General features: G+C 45.5%; 1 protein-coding gene across 1 annotated transcript in view; it reads left to right on the top strand.

Moving 5' to 3' along the window:
• The window catches only part of BCAS3 (BCAS3 microtubule associated cell migration factor), a 476,692-nt gene that overhangs the window by 121,851 nt on the left and 337,263 nt on the right, over positions 1-17,578 (top strand). The window lies entirely within an intron of this gene.

Raw genomic sequence — 17,578 nt, 5'->3', positions numbered from 1 at the left:
GTGATGGGTGGGGAGAGAAGTGATCTGAAAATGATATTTAAAGCCTCAAAGAAAGCACCTTTGCCCCTCTCCTTCCTACTTTCAGCTGAATAAGGCTTGTGGGCAGGTAGAATGCATCCTGTCCGTGTAATCTCGTCCAGCCGACAGCATAACTTGTTTATTATCCTTCCTACGACAAGAGTAATAACTTTTTGATTGACTGCATGGCGGTCAGTGAAACAGGGTCCATGGAAGATCAAGAGCTTCCGCTTGCCTAAATTAATGAGTTTTAAAGTGAATTAAAATGCCTCGAAGAGGTTTGGGATGAAATCACATTTCAGAGAACAAAAACGGAATGGATGTCCTCTCTTTCCCCTGCTTACAGTGGCTAGTTGGACTTACGCTTGACAGCCCATCTGTTATGTCAGAACTCCTTAATAACTGTGTGTGGCTCAGAGTTCTGTTGCTCTTACTGCTTGTGACAGGAGATAGTGGTGGGGAAAGGGGAAGCTGTGTTTTAATCATACCATTTGTAGATCTTGCCATGTATTTCTGTGTGGGGCTTCTGCACTCGTGTGCCCCATTTCCAGCACCTGCCTCTGCCTACCACAGTTTTCGAACTGGGATGTAGACTTTCTAAGGAGGTGTAAACCAGCTTTGTAAAAGAAGTTAAAAATCAGCACCCTCCCATTTGTTACATTTATCTGTGATGAGACCTTCCCTGCCCTCAGGCTTGCTATCTAAAACATTGTTGTTGGCACCCATCTGTCTCAGGAGACACATCTGGGGGTGAAGTCAAACCACTGGAGAATCACAGCGCCTGCTGTGGCTGCAGAGACTGGTAACTCATAACTTCTGAATCCAGCATTGTTTTCGCTGTGTTGGATTAAAAACAAACTTTTAGAAAATAGATGATCAACAATTTATTTTTCTCTACCCTTTCCTTCAAGAGCTCACATCAGCACACACAGGAAGACCCCATTTAATTAATTCATTGGTGTGATTTTGGGCCCGCCCTTCCACTCCAATTCTGGAGCACAAGGTGGCTTAGAAAAAAGTAATCACTACCAAATAATTCATCACTTAAAAAAAATAAATTACACTGGGCCCTCCAGATGCTGTTGGACTCCAACTCCCATTATTCCTGACCATTGGCTGTGCTGGCTAGGGCTGATGGGAACTGGGAGTCCAGCAGCATCTGGAGAACATAATTTGGAGAGCTGCAGGTCTTCCATCCTTGCAATTTACAAATACATTAGAGCAATAATGCCAGTGTCCTTAGAATGACCCTGCGAGGTAAGCTAGGCTGAAGGAGCTCCTGGTCCAAGGTCATCCGGGGAGTTTCAGCAGCTATTCAAACGCAGCAGCAATTCAAACCAATAGCCCTGTAACGTAAGCTAGGCTGAAAGAGCTCCTGGCTTGGGGTCATCTGGGGAGTTTCAGCAGCAGTTTGAATGCAGCAACAATTCCAACCCATGCTGGTCCAGATCCTGCCACCCGCTGACTTTTACTTTGCCAGAGGCCACCCAGTGAGTCTAAAGGTGCGTTTGCACCCTGGTATGTGAGATCCACAGCCAAACACCACAGGATTTTTTTCCCTATTAAAAGTTTCATTAGGCGGAATTAAGCCTTGAATCATCTCCCTTATTTAAAGAGGTCCAAACAGTTTACAAACATCACGGATGCTTACAGTGACCCTGATAGAAACACATCTGACCTGTAAATGTAAATCCACAAGTTCTCCTCGACCAAAGGCGCCTCGGACTACAGTTTGGGAGGTCGTCACAGACGGGAGGAACCTACACCATAGGAGGCTGGTTGATTAAGATGTTTATGAATTGGCCTCCAAGCTCTTAATGTTGTACATGACGCTCTGCCAGGAATTCTAAGTGTGTGTAATCTTGATAACAAGAGGAGGAGGGGAAAGGATTAAATTGTTATCCAGTAGAATCAATTGCTCCATCTTAGGCCAGGCTAGACTAAACGGGCGATTTGTCTAGCCTCCGGTCTCCAGGATCTGGGCAAGCGACTCCTGTATTATTGAGCGTACATTATTAAAAGACATATTGTAATTTAGGTTGGAATTGAGCAAGCTGCTGAGCTAATAACGGCAAAAGTTATTGAAGTAATTGTGTCTGTCCTGTCTGTTTCCACCACAAGCGGTTTAATAGGACATCGGTTTTATGTGGTCTGCTGGGCCTGATCTGTTTTGGAATTTTCCTACAGTTCCACAGGTTCCTGAGTAAGTGACAGGCTTTCCTAAGGTGGCATCAATTAGGACCTGCTGCAAAGGTTAGGGTTCATCACCTAATCCAAGGGTGAGGAACATCTTGCTGCCTTCAGTTTGCTCTGCGGGGACAATGCAGTTGGCCTACCAGACAGTTGTCTTCAGGTTTTATTGAGATTACATATGTCAAGCAACGTTGATCATTCTGATGCTGTACATATACTGTGGAGTAGCAGCGGCAGCAAGATGTCCCCCAAATGGTGAAGAATATTTGACATCTACAGCACAGATTGCCACGTTGCACTTGGAATATTCCAGCCGAAGAGCACATCATGGCGATGGGTGTCTTGGCTCCTGATGTTACAGCAGCGATGTAGCGTCGGTTGCCTACGCCCAGCCTAGGTGGGCACATGTGCCAGGCCTCCAGCCCAGCCCTCGCTACTGACACCACTGGAGTGACCCCGCTCTCACTGAAGCAAACTGCGGCCACAGCCAGCCAGCATGGCCCTTGGAGGCCAGAGAGGAGCACTGGGCTGGGCCACACTGGGGCACCTGATTCACGCCCCATCAAAAATTGTGTGCTCGGGGTCGTGGCCTCCCTGGTACCACCCCACTCTATACCCCTGTGTCACACCGATTCTTAGCCTTGCACACAGAGAGAGCTTAGCCGTATGTGGAGAGCCTCTGGCCCCCCAGTTGTTGCTGAACTACAGCTGCCATCATCCTTGGCCATTGGCCATGCTGATGGGAGTTGCGAGTTTAGCAGCATCTGGAGTGGCCAAACCTTACTGTTGCTTCCAGGGAGTTGGGGTTATTGGACAGAGAGTGGGGAACTGGCTTCCCAGAGGAAATGTCATTGGTTCCAGCAACACACATCACCACAAAGGTTGCTGATGTGTATTGTGGGATTTCAAAGTTTGTTTCTGTGCAGGAAATCATAGCATGTGATATGACTCATGAAACCCATGCAATAGAGATTATCACCCCCTCCATGTCGTTTTCTTCATGGCCTGTTTTTTGTTTTGTTTTTTAAGTCTTTGCTGTCCTGATTCCTTTGCTCATGTAGGGTTTATATTGCCCTGAGTAGCATTTATGAACAGACCGCTTCGAAGCCTGTTTATATAATGCCATTAGCACTTAACTGTTAGCAATTATACAGGCCCTGCAAAGCTATTTTCATAGGCTGTATAATAGGGCTCTTAAAAGCAGCGGCGCTACTTGTTAAAAAGGTATTCTAGTGAATTTTGGTGAAGTCCATAAAACATCGATATAAGGAGAACTTTTCATGCCTGATAATGCAGAAATGGAGTGGAAAGGAAGGGTGTTGGGGGGGGGCATGAGCTGCCAAGTCTAACCTCTTCTCTAGACTAAGTGGCTTTAGGTAAACTGCTGTCCCCTCAGCCTTCTTAAGTACAATCTGGGGATAATTAGCACTGGCCTACTTTAAAGGTTTGTTGTGAGGACTGCTGAGCAGTGCATAGAACACCCTCCGATGCCCTAAGTATTATGGGGTATGCTTAAAAGGCCCCTCTTCCTATAGCGTGGTTTTTTTACAACAGCCTCCCCACCTATATGTTGTTAAATTTGCTATGAGAATGGCTATGCCTATTCCCTGTCCTTATTTTGCGCTGTGAAATGTTGAAGAGTACAGTTAGTGCTCACTACTGATGCCTGCCCTGGGGTCATCTTTGAAAAGGTGGCTGGGTCCTAGAGTTGTCATTTTAACTCCCCACGATGCCCTGGGGTGACGCCATGTCTAGGGCACTGTACGAAGTTAAAATAGTCATAATAATAACGATATTAACAATAATAATAATAATTTATCTTCTGCCCATCTGACTGGGTTGCTCCAGCCACTCTGGGCGGCTTCTAGCAAACCATAAAACCACAGTAGGACATCACACGTTAAAAACTTCCCTATGCAGGGCTACAGGGTGGTTTCCACACAAAGACTCTCAGGGCTGCATAGTTAGGTAAATCAGTTCAGGTCGGCTATAGGACACTTTGCTAAAGGCTTCCTCAAACATGAGCTAGTTCAGCCCTTCTGGAAACAAGAGGACAAGATTGAGGGATCTATCTATCTATTTATTTATTTTAAATGCTGTAAACGGGACACGTACAGCATACCAGTGAGTTGGGGGGGGACGGGAGACAAGGCTTCCTTGGCTGCTCAGTATGCAACGTGCTGTGTATGGGATCTATTCATAGAAGCTGAAATTAAAGGACGCCGTTAAAATGCTGTTGTGAACCAGCCAGTCCGACAGCTGCATTGAGTTTGTTTTTCAATTTCCCACTGCCTTTCTTGTTTATTAGCTGTGACTCTGAGGTCAGAATTAAAACAAACATTTTAATGGCAGCATTTACAGCGTTGGCAGTGGGCACCCCCTGGCTCGACGCTGTGATCTGGAGTGGTGGTGGTGAGCCGTATGGGTGGCGCATGACATGCCCCTCCAGACTTTAAACATTGTCGCAACTGGAGAAACCTCCCCCACTTCTCCCTCTCAACCCCGCCCCCCCGTGCTGTACATTGCCAGTAAATCACATATCTGATAAGAATCACACAATCTGGACTTTTCAGTCCAGAGGAACTGGCTACGCTTGAATTTTGTTTCAGGGGGCCCCAGGAGAGGGGAAATAAATGTATATGTACACATTTTTTCCTCCCAACCCTACACATTCCCGCGGTTTGCTCTGACAGATAATCTAAGATTCACAAGCTTTGTAAGGCGATTGCAACTGAAGTTGAATGGAAAGTACTTACGAGTTCAGGTAGATGTACTCCTGTGCTGTCATGCTGCTACGTAAGAAGATCCTTCTGGATCAGATCAAAGACCCGCTTAATTCAGCACCCTATGCTCCCAGTAGCCCCCAAACAGGATGTGTTTGGGAAGTCCCCAAACAGGATGTGAGGGCCATAGCCTTCTCCTGCCGCTGTTCCCCTGAAGGTAGCATATAATCATCATAACTAGGAGCTACTGATAGCATCAACCTCCAGTCATTGCATGGCTCCCTTGGGAAAGTGAAGTGTATGCTCTCTCTCTCTCCTCTTTTTCACTCTCTGGCGTGGGGCTGGGGGCTGATCCGGGGGAGAGAGGAGACCAGAGGGGGTGGTACTCAGAAATCAAAATGTGTCCACGGGCCCCAAAAGCTTGTTTACCCTTTAGTCAAGAACTAATGCAAAATGTGTGTGTGTGTGTAACAGAATCCCTTAGCCAGGATTGATCAGATGTGGCAAATAAGGTGTTGAGTCCTGGAAAGGGATGTAGTTTTCCTAACAAGTGGAACGCAGCCACTTCATTTTCTGGCAGCCAGACCCATGGCATGGTCTTGCAAGTGGAGTGTTAAGATGACAGCTCGGTGTCCAAAGTAAATCTTCCATCCCGAGTCAACTTTGGAATAGCCCAGATTTTCTGGCACAACACACTACTTCCACTGAGTCACCAGAAGGCCAGTCTTTTATTTGCCGTAACCAAAATGTGACCGACTGAGCCACGTTCTTTCCACAAGCCGGCAGCACTTGAGAAGCCCCCCTGTAACATGTGCCCAGCTGTGGCTGTCAGCACAAACACAAATCTAAGGATGCGTAAACCTTTGTCCCTTCCTATCTGCAAACATTTCATCTTTCCCACGTGATGGCACCTTACATAGGACTTTCCCCAGCCGTCTTGTTGGTTACCTGTTTGCAAGTAAGGCAAGTGATCAGGGTGGTTTTTGCAATCTGGAAGGGAGTTTCTTTTTACTTCAGATGCTGATCATGCTGCACTGACTTACAGAGTAGGTAAATAGACTGGTAACACATTTTTTTTTTCTAGGCTAACTGTTAAGGTCAGTGCCTAGACTGCTGTTTTGGCAGACAGCCTTGCTGTCCTCTTGCATCATCAAGCGACAGCCATCACTACAGTGAGATCAGTGCTCCAGCTCTGGCATGTGCTGTGGTTCCCTGTCATGGAGAGAGCATAGCTCAGTAGCTGAAAGGGATGTTGGAGCATTCCATCAGAAATTGAAACATTAGCAGAAATCGTCACAATTCACATGTTTCTCCGAGATGAGGCATGGAAATCCTGCAAGTGAATGCAAACAGTATATGCTAGCATGGTTTTGAGTCCACAGTAACATTTATGGACTGGCTGGATGCAAAGGAGAGGTGGGAGGCACCAGCTGAGGAACCCCCAAGGGAACTTAAGGACTAGTGTGAATGCAGTCAGCATCTACCCCAGAACAAATTTTGACTGTATAATGGGGAGTTTTCTTGTAATTTTTGGCACGTCTGCTGTAGAAGTAGCTGTTGTAGTAGAATGATTATTACTTCAAGTGGCAGAAGCAATATTTCAGCTTTCAATTTTTAATGCTGAAGCTTAACCCAGAGCTATAAATGTTACGATTTGAGTTAAACATTAGTGCAGTGGTAGATAAACATACATTCTATGTTGCCACTAGCACTGCTCTCGTGGTTTCCCTCGCTTAGCAGCTTCACAATGAATTAAATCTTGTACTGACTATTCTCCAGGTTCAGTTTTCCAGGTAGAAGTTAGCAATTTTGAAAGTGCAGAAACATTTTCCACACTTCTTATTTGCGTTGATCATTCAGACAATCACTTCCCCACCTCATTTCCTTTGGCTGCTGTTGCTTCCTCACTCCAGAAATAATCATACAGGTTATGATTCCTAACCAGGGATCACACAGCAAATGGAACGATGTCACAGTGCAGCCTAGAATCTGGAAGGGACCCTAAGGGTCAATAGCAAACCATATTTGATTACATCTTGATGTCACCATGGGCAAATGAGAGCAGAGGAAATGAAAAACCAAATGCTTTTAGCAAGGTGCACTGGGAAATCACCAAGATGGGGCAGGTATCTTTCAGAGCAGCAGAAAATCTTTGCGAAAAACTGAGTCAGTTGGGCTCCAACATGAAGCTGCATATTTAACTCAGCACTTTTGCCTTCTTGTCTGAGATATAGGCACTGATGGACAGATAATGACAATGGGCAAGCAACTGAAATAGGAGCAAGTGTGGGGCTGTCATTATTTGGGGGCAGAGGCAGGGAGGTGGCCAAGAGTTCTGTGCGAATGGGAAGAAGGAAGAATATTCCATGGCCTGACTAGGAAGTTAGGATGTCATTCCAACTGTGTACTGACTGCATGAATGAATAAAGGCTGAAAGCCAAGTCCTTAAAATGGAGACAGAGAGAGAGGAAGGGAGACAGGAAATACCACAGGCTGAGTAAGGATCAACGCTAATGGGAAAGATATTATTTTATTTATGTATTATTACAATTATTTATATCCCGCCTTGCAGAATACAGCTAAACATTAAGCTACATTAACACACACACACACACACACACACACACACACAATCAGCAAAGTCAACTTATTAAAATGCACCAGGGTGCTTGGTAGCGGATGGTTCCTATGGAGGCTGGGTACCCAACTGGCGCCATGGAAGATAAGACTATCAGTGGCTACTAGCCACAATGACTCTGCTCTGCCTCCACAGTCAAAGATTGAAATAATAATAATAATAATAATAATAATAATAATAATAATAATTTATTTGTACCCCGCCCATCTGGCTGGGTTTCTCCAGCCACTCTGGGAGGCTTCCAACAAAAGACCAAAAATACACTAAGATGTCACACATTTAAAACTCCCCTGAACAGGACTGCCTTCAGAAATGCTTCTGAATGCCAGTTTCTGGAAACCGCAGTGGTGGGGGGACACTTTCCCACATGCATCTGCTTGGCCACTTTGAGAACAGGATGCTGGACTAGATAGACCATTGGCTGGATCCAGCAGGCTCTTCTTATGTTCTTACCTGCTGCTTCATCTTGACTGATATCCTTCCCACAAGGAAGCTGGTGGCATAACAGCCCCGTTGCAGGAGACGAGAGAGTCCCTCTGAAGCAGGCTTTATCTTAGAACTTTAAGCTGCGAAGACGGATAGAGGAATGGTGGTGGGCATTGTGTTGGTCCATCCCACAAGTGATGCCTCTCAACCCAGCCTTTGCCAAACCTGCGAGCAGGATGCGAGCACAAGAGCATTTCCCCCCTGCTGTGGTTTCCAGCAAATGATACTCAGAAGCATGAGTGCCTCTGACTATGGAGGCAGAGCATAGTTATTGTGGCTAGTAGCCTTCAATAATTCTCTCCTCCATGAATTTGTCTAATCTTTTGTTAAAGCCATCTAGGTTGGTGACCATCACTGCCTCCTACCTCTAGACCTCTAGATTTTCTTTGCGGCCAGAGACATGTCCAGCACCTGAGACATTAAAATGCACTTGGAAGATCTGGTTCACTTTCCAAAGCCTAGTGTCCAGTAAATACGTGTTTTTCCGTTGTAATGTAGTAAATAATTGATCTTCCCTTCCACAGGCGTCACTCCTGCAGGCCGAGAGCTGTGAAAGGCAACACGTCTAATTTTTAAGCAGCAGCCCCCTCTTTGGCTCAGAGAGAGCTTTTCCACCCATTAATAACAGGGAAAATTAATGTTAGGCCTGCAGTAAAACAGATTAAACTGTGTACCCCTGTGGATGCCTGACTGCACCTCTAACAGAGCTGAAATTCCTCTGGTTAGTTAAATGTGGTATATTGAAATACGATGGTGGTCTTGGGTTAATAGTTAAAGAAGTTTAAATTGGAATTTTCTCCGCAGAAGTGTTTTCCCATTTATCAAAGTAAGTGGGGTTGGGGGCGGGGTTGTTAGATCGTTGAGAAGCCTCAATAACGCCTCACAGATTCTCTTCTTGCGTGACTTATCAAATTCATTTTTATGTATTTGGGGACACAAGGTTGGCAGCAACATAGCTATTTGTGAAAAATAAAGACTAGCATGGTCCAGGCTTGTTTGAACCACGGTTCCGGGATAGGTTGGTTTTTGCCCAAAATGTACCTCGGGTTAAGTACTTAATTCGTTCCGTAGGTCTGTTCTTAACCTGAAACTGTGCTTAACCTGAAGCACCACTTTAGCTAATGGGGCCTCCTGCTGCTGCCGTGCCGCCGGAGCACAATTTCTGTTCTCATCCTGAAGTAAAGTACTTAACCTAAGGTACTATTTCTGGGTTAGCGGAGTCTGCAACCTGAAGCGTATGTAACCTGAAGCATATGTAACCCGAGGTACCACTGTATTGAAACCCCATTGCAAATTAGTTCTGTTTTTTATTTCCACATGGATTTCACAGTTGGAGCCAAGCACCATGAACCCCAAAAGGGTCTGTGTGCATGTGTATGTATGAATATAGGGAGCTCCCTTGGTGCATCATGCTCAGTATTTTCTACACAGACTGGCAGCAGCTCCCCAGGCTTTCAGGCAAGGTAGATTTTCCCAGCCCTTCCTGGAGATGCCCGAGGTTTGAACCTAGGACCTTCTGGGTGCAAAGCAGTAGTTCTACACTAGGCTATGTCTCTTGTAAGGAAGGGGTCAGCCTTCATGGTCTTTATGTCAAGTGAGGGTGTCAGTGCTGTGGTGACTGAAGAGGAATCTCCTTCTGCCCAAATTTGACAGTGATCCCCAAGCTTACCATTTGGAGGAGGAAACTGCAGGCAGTTTGAGACTGGGCTGTCATGCCATAGATTATCTCAGAAGGCCAACCCAGTGTCATTGTTGGATTCAGTAGCTTCCTTCTCTCCAAACAGCTGCTTCTTGAGCTAACCTTTCTTTATCCCATTGGCTGGCTCACCAGCCATCACTCATCTCTCTGCTAGCGTTTCCATTCTTGACTGGGCCTCATGTGTAGATTAGAGACACCAACCTGCAGTTCAACAGAAGCTTATGGAACTTCCAGGTTCAGAAACAGAAAAAGTCTCATTACAGTGGTACCTCGCAAGAAGAATGCCTCGCAAGACAAAAAACTCGCTAGACGAAAGGGTTTTTTGTTTTTTGAGCTGCTTCGCAAGACGATTTTCCCTATGGGCTTGCTTCGCAAGACGGAAACGTCTTGCAAGTTTGTTTCCTTTTTCTTAACACCGTTAATACAGTTGCGACTTGACTTCGAGGAGCAATTCATAGAACGCGGTGTGGTAGCCTTTTTCGAGGTTTTTAAAGACTTTGGTGATTTTTGAAGCTTTTCCAAAACTTTCCCGACACCGTGCTTCGCAAGACGAAAAAAATCGCATGGCGACAAATCTCGCGGAACGAATTAATTTCGTCTTGCGAGGCACCACTGTACCTGTGGAGCAATAGCAGGAGAGGGCTGTTGCCTCATTCACACTGTGTAGAGTTAAAGTGCAATCCTAACCATGTCTGCTCAGAAGTAAGTCCTGTTGAGATCAATGTTGAGATCGAAGTAGGTTTGATTGCAGCCTTAGACAATGGCTTTGATATCCCAAGACAACTCTGTATTGTGTGAGTGAGGCACTAGCCCGTTTCGTTTTCAGTACCCAAACTGAGCTCACAGCCCTCCCACATACAAAAAATCCACTCCTGGTTTTCCTCCCAAGCTTTCTTCATTTCAGCAGGTGGGAAAAAGTATTGTCGTTATTGTTAAACAATTTGGAGCCAGACACCTGTGCAGATTTACTGTGACTTACCCAGAGATCTGCTTGGTAGATTGCAATCTACTTTCTGCCTATCCTGAGCTAAGCTAGTGGTCATCACCACATCTTGAGGTGGTGCGTTCTATAAATTACATGTTTTGTAAAAAAACGGCCCTCTCTCAAAGTAGCCCTGCCCTGTTTTGATTCACTGTTTTTGACATGCCATCCTTTGAGAAGGGCAATTCTGCACCAGGAGTGATTTGAATGACCCAGACACACCTTATAGCAAAGATGTGGCAAAATACTGCTAATTGGAAGAGGAGCAAGGCCAGGACAATAAATCATGCAGACATGACTTTGAGCTTTTGGGAGACTTTAATTACTCAGGTAAATAATTTCTCATTAGCATGCAAGCAATTCTCTCGTGGCTTGCTAGCATATGTTTCAGTACACAGTGTGGAAGCAAGGGGTTGGATCCGATTAAGTTGTACTTAGAGTAAACTGTCAGGGAACTGCCATCGGAAGGAAGGGAAGTGAAAGGGCTCACACAGGTTGGGAGAGACTCAGCAGCTGAAGAGGGAACCAGTAGGGGGAGAGGAGCTGAGCTGAGGGAAAGTGAGCTGGAGGGATGGCTCAGAGACACTTCCAGCGAAAACAGTGGGGAGGTTTCAGGACCTCCTGTAGGGACACCCACTCCTCGCCGGAAACTGTCACGCAGAGAGTCCAGAAGACGTGTTTCCGTTAAGGAGCTTTTATGTTGGAAGCGATTCCGAAAGCAACCACTGTCGGAATCTGCCAGCGACTGACGGAGCCATGTTTAAGGGGCTCCGTTACAGACAGAGGTTTGCAAACTTGACCAAACTCTGAGGGACTAGGATTTTACACACAAGCAGCTCATCGTCCCATCACATAAACCCATTGGAATAATATACCTGTTAGTCCTGCCCATTAATTTTAGTAGGTCTACTCTGAGTATTACTAGCATGGAATACAATCCAGCTACTTTAAGGTCACCTGTGTAGAGATTCAGCTGTGTTGATGACAGAATCATGAGATTGGTACATTTGAACCTTACAGAGGTTAAGGTTAAAATAGGTTGCGTGTACCATTGGTTCTACTTAGAGTAGACCCAGTTGAATTGAAGCAATTGGTCTTAGAGGCACAAGAAAGATTGTGTTTTCTTTCCAAGATGGCAACACTCAAAGGAACCTTTTTTTAAAAAAAATTCTACTCTTGGCAGCTCAATCAGTGGCAAAACTATGTGCATCTAACTGGGTTTCATCAACAGCACAGCAATTAGAGAGGTGTTATAAATAGGGATGTATCTAAGAAATCTGAGCTGCGCTGGTTTCCTATATATATGTTTTTTACTTTTCTCTCTCTCTGTCTCTCTCTGTCTCTTCCTCTTCTTTAACTGCAAGTACCCAGCTGAGATTCCCTACCCTTTAATTTTGTCTTCTTGGGCTAACCAACTGACGCCTAGTTGAAAAGACTTATGTTGCTACACGGCCGCAGAAGCCGTCGGTTATCCCGTCGCCATCCCCGCTCGGGTCCTGGAGCCTTTTTCTGCATCTCATCAGCAAACTTTCAATCCCACCCTTTAGGCCAACCTCATCTATCAAGGGGGCAACGAGGAGAGGAAGCTCCCAAGTAAACACAGCAGTGCCTAAACTCCTAATCACTCACGGCTTCCGCTTCCAGGCCCTATAATTAGAAGTTCTTCTTCTTCCTTGTATTCCCAGTTGACGCAAATTCTTTTTGTGGCTTGGCACCTCACTTCAGGGCGTGGGTTTTAGTTTATGGCCAGCCCGGAGTCTGGTTTAGTCTTCTGATACTGCAGAAATAGCTCTTAAGCCACAATCTACATCTGTGCCCCCTTCTCCAACTCCCCCGTTTATGTATATCCCCTCTGCAGTTCTCCTCCCCCATCCCCAACCAGCCTTTATTTTCTTTATGCAAATGCACCTTATTTCATCCTTCAACAGATAGCGTGCATTGCAAATAGGAAGCTGTAAATTGAAGCAAATGGAAGTGCTCACTGTAACAAACTTTGGTTGTTGTTGCTGTGCGAGTGTGTGAGGTCTTTGTACCTTTTGCATGCATGGAAGGATAGTTAATTCCTCCTGAATGGGATTTTTCCATCTTCTCTGTGGATTTGAGAGGGAGGAGGGAAACCATCGCTAATTGAACTTCACTTGCAAACCCCCACCCCCCCTTTTACAAATGGCTTTGAAATGTCCGCATGGCAATGTCTGCTCGGCTCATAAATTCTTGCCAAGTTATTACACGTACACAAGAATTTGAACTCATTTCAGATGTTATCTGCTAAATGGGACAAATGTCAGTTTAAAAACATAAGCAGGTAGGCCTGGAAATTTTTTGATTATGATTATCCTTCTCCCCCACTGGCGGCGTGGTGATCATTCCCTCCAAAAATACGTTGGGGAGTGTTTGTGTTTCAGATGGAGGCATGGTGGAAGTGTGTGTTGTGAATACAGGTATAGTATTGTTATGAGTTGTGGGTGCCAGATTTCTAATCCCTATAATCCTAGCAAGTGTTAAAATATAAACCAGGCTAGCTTCCTCATGAGGTGATCACCTGGGTGAAGGGCCATTAAGAGAGCAAAAGAGAGGGGCTCTGTGGCAGATGGCAAATGTGTGGCGCCCCTCCTCCACCTTGCAGATAGTGAGAAAGACAAAAGCCAGAGTTTAGAGTTGAACAGTGTGTGTGTGTGATGTCACCGAGAAGAAAGGCAGCAAGCTGATAATGTCTGAAAGGCAGAGCCTGACTTTGGGTGGCTGTTTGAATCTAGGCCTGTGGCTATAGGAGAAGGAAGATCCTCTTGGGGTGTTGACACTGTGAAGCCCTCCATCGTAGGCTCAGGTTGTATATATGTGTAAATAAACTTTAAATCATAATGACACCATAGTTTCCACTGTGTCTTACTGTTCAAAAGGAGCCCTCGGTAAGCTCATGGAAACCCTGGGATCTCACCCCTTGGAGATTGGGGTGACATGCAACAGTATCCTTCAAACATAGCACTGGGTTAAGAGAAGACTTGGGTAAAAGGATAATGAGAGCTGTATTCACATAGGTCATAACTAAACTCTTGAATTCACTCCCACAAGAGGTAGTGAGGCCATCAGTTTGGATAGTTTTCAAAGAGGATTGCAAATTTATGGAGGACGAGGTTGTCAATGGTTACTAGCCATGATGGCTATGTTCTACCTTCACAGTTGGAGGCAGTATGCCTCTGAATACTATTTTCTGGGTATTGCACATGGGATGAGTATTGTTGCACCATCCTGCCTGCAGGCTTCCCAGATGAGGTGTGAAGTTGGCCACTGCAAGAACATGAGCCTTTGGCTTTTGGCCTTTTTGGCTTTCCAGTAGGGCTTTTCTTACACTTTTTTCTATCCTAGGATACCACATCTCTTTGACTCATGTTCTGCCAAGTCCCTACTGCCAGAACTTCAAGAACATAGGAGTAGGAAACTTCTTTACACTGTGTCAGGCCATTGTTTCATCTAGCTCAGAATTAGCCAACATAATGGGCAGCTGCAACGCTCCAGGGATTCAGGCAGGGGATATTCTAAGATCTGATACTCAGGCCAGAGGTAGACCAAGCCCAGACTAGATCAACATGATGCGAAACATGATGTCAAAATTGGCAACAGTGCACCTGACCTAGCAGCTCCCTTCCTTCTAGTATCAGGGGAGCCAATATGGTGACTACCAGATATTGTTGACCTCCTAACTCTCCCATCAATGGGCACAACTAATTGCAGTCTATTTCTCTGGGTTCTCCTTTTAGAATAGCTTAGTTGGATAGCAGCCAAATAGTTTGCCCAACCCTAAAGCCTACCCATTATTTGAAAGCTAAATCCACATTGTTAGGTTCTACGTTCCTCTGCCCATGTATATTCAGAACTTCAAAAGAGGCATTAAGGAATTGCACAAAGTACTTCTGCTGTTTGGGAGCCAAAGTGAGAAACTCCAGTGTTGAGCCACAAAAGCTGGAAACCAAAACTCCTCAGTGAGAAGTAATGAGAGATGGAAAATAGCACATAAAAAGAGAAATATATACACACATGTGTGCGAAAGGAGGTAAAGGTTCCAAAACCTCAGCAATTTATTATTTTGACTAACAATATGGAATTAAGCACACACACACTCTCTCTCTCTCATGCACACACGGTTAAAGATGCTAATCATCTTCTAAGAATGTACTTGGGCGCTCTGCAAATTCTTGAAGCAAGGCGAGAGCCGTAGATCAAATGCGGCAAGGATTTACAAGAAATATCTCTCTTCACCTCCTTGAATCAACAGCTCTTGTGGTGGAGAGCTGCAATCCTGCAGGTGGCTGAGTCTGCGTCGACCTGACTGATTGCCAAGAGTGGTTCTTCCGCTGACTGTTTGAGTTAGCTCTGCCTTGGCGGACCACCACACTTTCCTGCCTTATCGCCATTTTGAATCAAAACTTGATGCATTCTGTACTCTGATGCAGCTGTACTGTGTGCTCTCAAATGAAAGTCTCACCACGTGGGCTGAAGGTAATGGGTAAGGTGAGCATATGTGAACATAAGAGGAGTTTCGCTGGATCAGGCTAATGGCCCATCTAGTCTGCATTTTGTTCCCACAGTGGCCAATCAGATGCTTACAGGAATCCCCCTGCCCCAAATAAGGACTTGAGCATAACAGGAACTCTCCCTACTAGTGGTTCCCAGTAACTGGTATTCAAAGGCCTCCAGCGCTGGAGACAGAACTTAGCTGAAGTGCTTAGCAGCCATTGATAGCCTTCATGGTTTTGTCTAATCCTCTTCTAAAGCCATCCAAATCGGTGGCCATTTCTACTTCTCGTGGAAGTGCATTCCACGGTTTAACTGTGTCAAGAAATACTTTCTTTTGTTGTAAAAGAAGGACTTGAATTTTTAGGATTTAGTCTTCCTTCGCAGGATCTCTTTGGTAAAGTGCTAAAATCTCAAGGGTGCTGGGAGGAAAGCAACAGCACTTTGCCATTAGCTGCCCTCTTGTTGATGAGGTTCTTCTATAAGGCTCCTGGCTCAGGTAGTGCACTCCTCTGTCCTCACAAAGCTCCACCTGACCTTTGAAGTAGCCCTCCCTGGTTTCCAAGTTCATCCCCAGCCCCATAGGATCTGGCAGCCCTACTGGGACCTGGCAACTCTCCACAAGGATCATCGGTGTTCATACAAGAAGCTCCTGGTTTGAATCTGCACTGATCCTAGCAGTGTTTTGGAACCTTAGCCTGGGAAGTGGTCCTTATGCACTCTTACAGGGCGCTGGATGGCAGCCAAAGTTAACATAGGTCCTCACTTGATGAAAGCCTCTTATTTGAACATGGTGACACACAGCAGACTCCTCTGTTAGGCAGGCGAAGGGCCAGATCGGATGCCATCCATCTCTCTCTTGGAAAGAGGACTCCCTTTTCCTCCCGCAGCTGCCGTATCACCATCCATCTCTTTACTCTTTCAACAAGCCAAATGATTACTGTTAAAACCATTAAAAAGGCAAGGAGAAGAGACATCCTTCTTCAGAACTTGCATCTCGGGTGCGCCATATGGACCGAGTTAAAATCACAGGTAGTTGAGCACATTCGACTCCCTCGCGTCAGAGAGGCACACCTCACGTTTTGTAAGAGTGGCACTCAGATATTGCGTAGCCTGCTGGGTTGTTGCTAAGGATGCCACTTCATGTGGCTCATTTACTTGTGTCAATTTAGTTTATGGATCTGCAATTCTGCATGGTATGTATAGACCACAGAATGCCACTTAATTTTTTTTGTATTTAATTGTGTGTGTGTTTCTTGGAGGGGTGGGGAGATGGTTTGGAATACTATGGTCACATGCACACAATGCCTTTAAAGCAACTTTTATACCACTTTAACAGTCCATGTCTTCCTCCAAAGTATCCTGGTAACTGCCATTTGTTAAGGATGCTGGGAACTGCACCTCTGGGAGGGGTCTCTTCTCAGCAACAGGCAGAACCCATATGGCGCAATGGTAATTTATCCGAGAGCCTCCAATTCATTTCAGATATTTTCATCTGGGGAAAGTGTTCCCAGCAGTTCAGAAGAGGGACAGCAGCAGCTCCTTTTAGCATTCCACAGCTGGTGGAGCCACATATCTGAGCGTGACTGAAAACTCACCGGTCGCTGCTCCATTCACAGAATTCAAGATAGGAGATGCAGCTGTGCCTCTTTCTTCACATAGTTGAAGAATTTCCTCTGGTCGTTGAAGGTGTTCAGAACATGTTGCGAACCATTCATTAAATTACAGTTACAGTTATCTTCTACAAGGGAACATAAGAAGAGCCCACTAGAATCAACCAAATGACTCATCTAGTCCCTCTCCCTTCTTGCAGTTTCCAGCAACTAGTATTCAAAAGCATTACTGTCTCTGACAGGAGGCAAAGCACAGCTATCATGGCTACTAGCCATCTAGGGCCTTCTCGATGAATTCATCTAATCCTTTTTTTAAATTAATTGAAGTTAGCGGACATCACTGCCACCTGTGGGAGCAAGTTCCATAGTTTTAACTACCTGCTGTGTGAAGAAGCACGGTGATTTGAGGACTGACTGTTGAAGGTGCAAATGGACTCAATTGCTTGGAAAGCACCGAGTTAAAAGTTCTGGTTGTGGCACATTCCTTGTTCTGTTGCTGGCTGCACAGGATTCAGTCGATAACCTGTGTGGCAAAGGTCGTTTGGTTGCCACTGGAGGCTACAATCTCTCTCCCCATCCCCTTCCAGGTGGTCTAAGAAAGCTCAAAGAGGCAGCTGCTGGGAAGTCCAAAAAGCTGCCTTATGCTGAGTCAGACCCTTGGCTCACCTAGCTTAGTATTTTTGACAATGGCTGGCAGCAGATCTCCTGGGTTTC

This window comes from Podarcis pityusensis, assembly GCF_964106645.2.
Source record: "Podarcis pityusensis genome assembly, chromosome: 15".
Classification (NCBI taxonomy): Eukaryota; Metazoa; Chordata; class Lepidosauria; order Squamata; family Lacertidae; genus Podarcis; species Podarcis pityusensis.
The sequence above is the reverse complement of the archived record's forward strand: the minus strand, read 5'-3'. Positions and strand labels throughout refer to the sequence as shown.